The sequence below is a fragment of the Physella acuta genome, unplaced genomic scaffold (genome assembly GCF_028476545.2).
Source record: "Physella acuta isolate Inbredline_101_S28 unplaced genomic scaffold, ASM2847654v3 ptg000309l, whole genome shotgun sequence".
In the NCBI taxonomy this organism is placed as follows: Eukaryota; Metazoa; Mollusca; class Gastropoda; family Physidae; genus Physella; species Physella acuta.
The window spans coordinates 1-8,685 of NW_026731828.1; positions in this window are offsets into that span (position 1 = coordinate 1).

Here is an 8,685-nt window from a genome sequence, read left to right on the forward strand (position 1 = left end):
AGTGATTTAAATTACACTCATGGCTTTCATATAACACGCCCTATGGCGCGCTGGGGCCGTAGTGAAGGTAAACCCTTGCCCCGATAAATATGATCCAAGTATAGGCTATGTTTTAAATTGTAATAACTCAGTTTTAGAAAATAATGAAGTACATTCAAAAATGGAGAAAACTATTCTAATAGAATAGCTAGTGTTTATTGTTTATATTTCTTATTATATGGTTCATTACCGGTGTGTTGCAGACTAATATTTTTATGAGATTAAAAATAAAATAAAATAATTATTAGTATTTGTGCATGGAGCTGAAGAGCCGCACCTTGACATCAAAAGAGCCGCATGCGGCTCGCGAGCCGCAGGTTGCCGACCTCTGAATTATACAATTTTGTTCATCTCTCCTCTGAAATTTGAATCGCCATTTAATCACACATTTGCATTTTCAAGATAAAAAAATAAAATTGTACTTAGACGTTTTGTGTTTTAGAACTATGCATAAGTAAACCATCTTAGATGGAATGAAAAAACATGTCAAAACGAAGTATTACTATAGTTAATCTGTATCAGACCTCACAGGCTAGTAATGAAAACTGTAATACTAAAGCGAACATGGCAAGGCAAACTGACGGTGTTAAACACATGTCTGATGAACACACACACATGTCTAGGGCAAAAAAAAAAAATTCTTGTTCATCAAACCAGTGTTAAAATCAACCACTAAAAGACACTAAGAACAAAAGAACTGATCAACTTATAACTGATTTTCAAACAAATATGTTTGTATTTTGGAAAAATGTACATATAAAATAATCATATTTTTGTTAAAAAACTGAGAAAGAGAAGATAATAAACTTTTAGAGCTTGCCTTCTACAAATCGGAATTTTAACGCAAATATTTTTTGTCATAGCTTTTGACGAGGTGTCATTTACATTTATAACGAAATACTAAAACTTGGAAAATAAAACACCTATAAAACAACTATATAAACATGTTTATAATAATAAGCTTTAAAATGCACTGAAAATAAGAAAATAAAACTAACTTGCCTTCCTTTAATGAGATATATAAGATATCTCATGAACGACCAAAACTTTTATTTAAAATAAGCAAGTTTGTTATATTTCCTCATTTTCAGTGTATTAAAAAACCTTGTTATTATAAAGTTATTTTTATATTTGTATCATTACAATTCAAATCCCGTTTGTCACAAGTACAATGAGCTTTATTTTCACTACGACATTTTTAGCCTTAAAACTTTTTTCAGTCATACAAAAAAAACATTAGTTTTACGGTAAATAAAAATGCCGTAATTGACCAGAGGTCATTAAAGTTGGTCATGTGAAATTGAGAAACCCGTTAAATGACTTGGAGCTGATACGTTTTCTTTGAAGATGCAATTTTAGGCGACTGCAGGCAATTAAAGGGGGGGGGGGGGTAGACATGAGTGGGCTTTTGACTTGGCCATCGTTTGGTAAGTCTTCAAAATATGGGCGTTATCTCTCATTTAAAGTTTGGCCTACGCCAGTCTTTTAAAATTCGGCCTACATCAGTCATTTAAAGTTTGGCCCTACATCAGTCATTTAAAGTTTGGCCTACATCAGTCCATTTAAAGTTTGGCCTACATCAGTCATTTAGATTTGGCCTACATCAGTCATTTAAAGTTTGGCCTACATCAGTCATTTAAAGTTTGGCCTACATCAGTCATTTAAAGTTTGGCCTACATCAGTCATTCAAGATTTGGGCGGCATCAGTCATTTTAAAGTTTGGCCTACATCAGTCATTCAAGATTTGGGCGGCATCAGTCATTCAAGATTTCTTGCTACATCTTCATTCAATATTTTTGCTACATCAGTCAATCAATATTAGTGCATCTCTGTCCAGCGTTTCTTTCTAACATTTTTTTTCCTGTGCGTGGGGGGGGGGGGAGTGGAAGCCCTTAAAACTCCCTGGAGAAAGGCACTTGGAATATCCAACGGGGTGGAGGAAAGGTTGGCCATTCATCATAATCTTTGCTCTTTTGTGCCCAATATACATGGAGCCTCTACACATAGCCGGGGGGTCATGCCAGCAGTTTAAACTCCCGCTGGTATAGCTCTGGGGGTCATTTAGTTTACACTCCCGCTGGTATAGCTCTTGGGGTCATGCCAGGAGTTTAACACTCCCGCTGGTATAGCTCTGGGGGTCATGCCAGGAGTTTACACTCCCGCTGGTATAGCTCTTGGGGTCATGCCAGGAGTTTACACTCCCGCTGGTATAGCTCTGGGGGTCATTTAGTTTACACTCCCGCTGGTATAGCTCTGGGGGTCATGCCAGGAGTTTACACTCCGCTGGTATAGCTCTGGGGGTCATTGGCCAGGAGTTTACACTCCCGCTGGTATAGCTCTGGGGGTCATTTAGTTTACACTGCCGCTGGTATAGCTCTTGGGGTCATGCCAGGAGTTTACACTCCCGCTGGTATAGCTCTGGGGGTCATGCCAGGAGTTTACACTCCCGCTGGTATAGCTCTGGGGGTCATTTAGTTTACACTCCCGCTGGTATAGCTCTTGGGGTCATGCCAGGGAGTTTACACTCCCCGCCTGGTATAGCTCTGGGGGTCATGCCAGGAGTTTACACTCCCGCTGGTATAGCTCTGGGGGTCATGCCAGGAGTTTACACTCCCGCTGGTATAGCTCTGGGGGTCCATGCCAGGAGTTTACACTCCCGCTGGTATAGCTCTGGGGGTCATGCCAGGAGTTTACACTCCCGCTGGTATAGCTCTGGGGGTCATGCCAGGAGTTTACACTCCCGCTGGTATAGCTCTGGGGGTCCATGCCAGGAGTTTACACTCCCGCTGGTATAGCTCTGGGGGTCATTTAGTTTACACTCCCGCTGGTAATAGCTCTTGGGGTCATGCCAGAGTTTACACTCCCGCTGGTATAGCTCTGGGGGTCATTTAGTTTACACTCCCCGCTGGTATAGCTTCTGGGGGTCATTTAGTTTACACTCCCGCTGGTATAGCTCTTGGGGTCATGCCAGGAGTTTTACACTCCCGCTGGTATAGCTCTGGGGGGTCATGCCAGGAGTTTACACTCCCGCTGGTATAGCTCTGGGGGTCATTTAGTTTACACTCCCGCTGGTATAGCTCTTGGGGTCATGCCCAGGAGTTTACACTCCGCTGGTATAGCTCTGGGGGTCATTTAGTTTACACTCCCGCTGGTATAGCTCTTGGGGTCATGCCAGGAGTTTACACTCCCGCTGGTATAGCTCTGGGGGTCATACCAGCTGGGGGTTCATGCCGCGACAAAGAATCTACCACCATATATCAGAGGGGTAAGACAATGGTAAAAAAAAATTGTTTATAAAAATATTTTTGGTTTGTTTCGTCCAGGTGGGCTGGCGGTGGACCCACACCAGGGCGAAACTGTCCAAATGCCTGAAAGAAACCCCGCATCCCTCTAATACCAACCCATCTGCAACATGTTGACAGGGCGAACTCGGGTAATTTAACCACAAATCCCATGACACCCGTACTCAAGTTAATCACAAACAAATACAAAATAAAACCTATTCAAGCCACTCGCCACCTGACTCCCGTATAGCAGCCAATTGAAGCCGCGTCCAGTCCCAGAAATCCACCTAATTTCACCTGACGCCCAGGAAAAGTTAACTCGGAACGACACCTCACACCTGTGTTCAGCCAAACTCTGAATGTCTAACGCTCTCTGACCTTTGAACTCTTGCCTAAAATGCCGATGCTCATCACGTGACTTGCGTCACAAAGAAAGGTCACTTCCAAATTAGAAGAAGAGCTTAGCATTTCTAAAAGTGACAAAATCATGTTGTCATTTGTAAAAGTGACAAAATCTAGTGTCATTTCTAAAAGTGACAAAATCATGTTGTCATTTGTAAAAGTGACAAAATCTAGTTGTCATTTCTTAAAGTGACAAAGTCAGGTTTGTCATTCCTTAAAGTGCCAAAGTCAGGTTGTCATTCCTTAAAGTGCCAAAATCATGTTGTCATTTCCATAGATAACAAAATCATGTCATTTCTATAGATAACAAAATCATGTCATTTCTATAGATAACAAAATCATGTCATTTCTATAGATAACAAAATCATGTCAGTTCTATAGATAACAAAATCTCATGTCATTTCTATAGATAACAAAATCTCATGTCATTTCTATAGATAACAAAATCATGTCCATTTCTATAGATAACAAAATCATGTCATTTCTATAGATAACAAAATCATGTCATTTCTATAGATAACAAAATCATGTCATTTCTATAGATAACAAAATCTCATGTCCATATCTTATAGATAACAAAATCTCCATGTCATTTCTATAGATAACAAAATCATTTCATTTCTATAGATAACAAAATCATTTCATTTCTATAGATAACAAAATCATGTCATTTCTATAGATAACAAAATCATGTCATTTCTATAGATAACAAAATCTCATGTCATTTCTATAGATAACAAAAATCTCATGTCATTTCTATAGAAAACAAAATCATGTCATTTCTATAGATAACAAAATCATGTCATTTCTATAGATAACAAAATCATGTCATTTCAATAGATAACAAAATCTCATGTCATTTTCTATAGATAACAAAATCTCATGTCATTTCTATAGATAACAAAATCATGTCATTTCTATAGATAACAAAATCTCATGTCATTTCCTATAGATAACAAAATCATGTCATTTCTATAGATAACAAAATCTCATGTCATTTCTATAGATAACAAAATCTCATGTCATTTCTATAGATAACAAAATCATTTCATTTCTATAGATAACAAAATCATGTCATTTCTATAGATAACAAATCTCATGTGATTTCTATAGATAACAAAATCTCATGTCATTTCTATAGAAAACAAAATCATGTCATTTCTATAGATAACAAAATCTCATGTCATTTCTATAGATTAACAAAATCTCATGTCATTTCTATAGAAAACAAAATCATGTCATTTCTATGGATAACAAAATCTCATGTCATTTCTATAGATAACAAAATCATTTCATTTCTATAGATAACAAAATCATGTCATTTCTATAGATAACAAAATCATGTCATTTCTATAGATAACAAAAATCCCATGTCATTTCTATAGATAACAAAATCTCATGTCATTTCTATAGATAACAAAATCATGTCATTTCTATAGATAACAAAATCTCATGTCATTTCTATGGATAACAAAATCTCATGTCATTTCTATAGATAACAAAATCATGTCATTTCTATAGATAACAAAATCATGTCATTTCTAAAGATGACAAAATCATGTCATTTATAAAAGAGGACAAAATCATACTGTCATTTCTAAAAGTGACAAAATCATGTTGTCCTTTCTAAAAGTGACAAAATCATGTTGTCATTTTTGAAGAATGCTCTCTCATTGTCGTGTCCATTTAGCTTGGGTTGAAGAAAAACTACGTCAAGCGCCAACCCCTGCACTTTATTTTTTTTTTTAGGCTTAAATTGATTTCATTAACATAATTATAGGGTTAACTTTAAACAGAGCGTGGGAATTAATTTTAACGCCATTTGAAAATTATTTAAAAAAAAAAAAAAAAAAAAAAAAAAAAAAAAAAAAACACGGTTGTAGAGTGTAAATGCCGGTTAATCGTTGACCGGTTTCCGGTCACCGGATTTGACAGCCGGACTTAAATAAATAAGACGGTATTTTTTTTTTTACAGACCAAGGAAAAAAAAATTAAACCGGCTTCTGGTTAAACATGCGCATGGTATAACAGGTTACGGTTAGGATTACCGGTACTGGATGTGGGGGAGGGGGGGGGGGGTAAAAGTGCAAAGCAAAACAAGAGAGAGAGAGAGACAACTCGATTACAGATTCCTGATATACATATTCATAAATGTACGGGCCCTTAACTCTCGAGAGAAGTGTAGCTGTCGTTGGAACGAAACCGATAATGTTAAAGTCCGATACAGATTTTATGCTTTATCTAGTTACGCTTGTAAGATTATTACAGAAAGCTAATTAAGTAGCGGTTATGTTTGATTGGCACTTAAGATCAGGTTAAGGATTAGGTTTTGTGTTGGAATATAATACAGGGGAGGAATTCTGTTAAAAGTAAGTTTAAGGTTAGGATTTAAAAGAGATTGATCAGGGTAACCAAACGGCATTATAAAAGGACCCGCGACATACCGGTGCCCGGCAGAAGAGCCCCCCAGCATATTGACTCCAGACAAAAAGCAGTTCTGTAGTGTAAATGTGTAATAGTTGTGTAGAAGTGTGTAATCGAAGAATTGTATTTGTACAAGCCGTGTAGCAGATGTGTTGAAGCTGTGTAGTAGTTGTTTAGTAGCTGAATAATTGCTGTATAGTAGCTGTGTAATCGATGAGTAGTAGTTGTGTAGAGGGCGTATAGTAGTTGTGTAGGGGGCGTATAGTAGTTGTGTAGGGGGCGTATAGTAGTTGTGTAGAGGGCGTATAGTAGTTGTGTAGGGGGGCGTATAGTAGTTGTGTAGGGGGCGTATAGTAGTTGTGTATGGGGCGTATAGTAGTTGTGTAGGGGGCGTATAGTAGTTTCGTAGGGGCGTAAAGTAGTTTTGTATTAATTGCACAGCACATATGTAGTTGCTGTGTAGTAACTTTGTAGTAGTTGTGTACAGCCACTAGCTTACGGGTCAAAACCTCCAGAGTTATATCTGCATTCAGCGGCCGCTAAGATAATAACCATCCCGATTCACGAACCTCCAGAGTTATATCTGGAACTCAGATACATCTTAGAAACGGAAACAGGGGAGACGTCTGCTTTGTTGACCTACTTTCTATCGTCTGCTCGTCTTCGCCAATTTAAACAGTCACAGTCTTATTATCTTTACATTTCAACATCAATTTAAATAGACGTCTACCTTTAGGTCCCACTAAGTATAAGTCAATTAGTGTTCCCGATTCGTAAGCTTATTTTTGTGGGGAAAAAATCGGGGTCCATAGTTTCTTTTAATTAAGATATGATGGGCGTTACGCCCACGCATATCTTAATTAACAATTTAACGCAGAAAAAAAAAAATTATATTTTTTTACAACTAATTTGTAAACAAAAAGGTGATGCGATAGTCCTCATTCACATAATTTATTTTTTTTTTTTACTTTTTTTTTAATTGAAAGAGATCGTTACAGTTCGGTAATGGACACTGTACAAAGACGGCTCAGCGAGGAGCAGTTGTGATTGAATTGGAGAAAAGAAGTCATTTGCTCAAAGAATTAGCAAAAGGTCAGGGGGGAGGGGAGGTTGTATGTTTTCTGATGTTTTAAGTTTTTTGTCTGACGCCCACTTCAGTTTGGTTCGGGTGTCACACCATACAGCAGAGCAGCAACGAGTCATCATCAAGCTAATGAGGTTAGTGTAAAACTGACGTCACAGACCAGGTCATGTTTGGTGGGGGGGGGGGGGGAGGGGGGGGGGGGAGACCAGATACGGACGGCCTTGCTAAAGGTCAAGTGCTGTGTCCACCCACCCCCCTCCCCCACCACGGAATTACGTAAAAGCTAAATTTGTGTTGTTGTTTTTTGTGTTTTAAAAGTTTACATTTCATTAGGGAGCAAGGCATTACTCTGTCGATAAGCATCAATCATTTCTTCAACTCCTCCCAATGTTATCTTAATATTATCCCTACCAGCTACTCCAGATTACTCCAGATATATCATCCCCCCCACCCCCATGCTAAAAAAAAAGCTGGAGAATAATATAACCTATCCGTCGATTACAAATTTAACCCTAAACCTAATCCAGTGGTTCTTAACCATTTCGGGGGTACCAAACCCCACCAGGTTTCATACGCGCATTCACCGTACCTTTCTTAATGGTTCTATCGTCCGCATTGACAGAATCAGATCGTGAATCTAATGAGTCGGGGTGTGTGTGTGTCTTGACCTCTGCCGATCCTCTGAGACTAACTAACTTAATCCCTGGGGTTCGATCGAACCCACGTTAAGAGCCACTGATCTAATCCTAACACAAACCCTAACTTCAAGTCTGTATTAGATTAAGGATAGGCTTAGGGTTAACGTTAGGTCAAGGTATATCATCATATCCTTTGGTGCAGGAGGTCTAAAGTGTTTGTTTAGGATTAATGACGGTGGTATTATCCAATCAGTAATTAAGATCAATTATCGGTTAACGAATCACCGCTTGTTAATTAGTCGTTGTAATTAAATATTTATAATTATAATAGCATGTATTGCGATCACCTAATCAATATTCCTCTAGAATGTTCTACCTATAACTACACATTTTTTATTTGAATACCGTTGCCTTGTTGCTAATATATTATTTCATTCAGTTTCAATCCGAACATATTATTCCAGCCCTTAACATTGCTTAAATACATTGTTCTTTTATTCTCTCATAAACAGACGCCAGCCGACGACTAAAAAAAAAGGTAGGTCAAAGAATCGCTTGGCGTCTGCCACGTGACGGTCACGTAACCGGGCTATTATTGACCACTCCTAACGGACGTCTGGACATCCGCGTCAAGTCTGTCTGGATGACCAGGGACCAGCAGACGAGATGGTCGTCCCCCTTCTTGACAGCATCGCGGGAAAGAGATCAGCGCCGTCTGTTGGTACAGAAATGGAATCGTCTGGAAACTGAAAGGGTCTTGAGATACTGCAGTTAACTTCCGTTCTTTGACTGTTCTTAGCGACGTTTAAGGGCG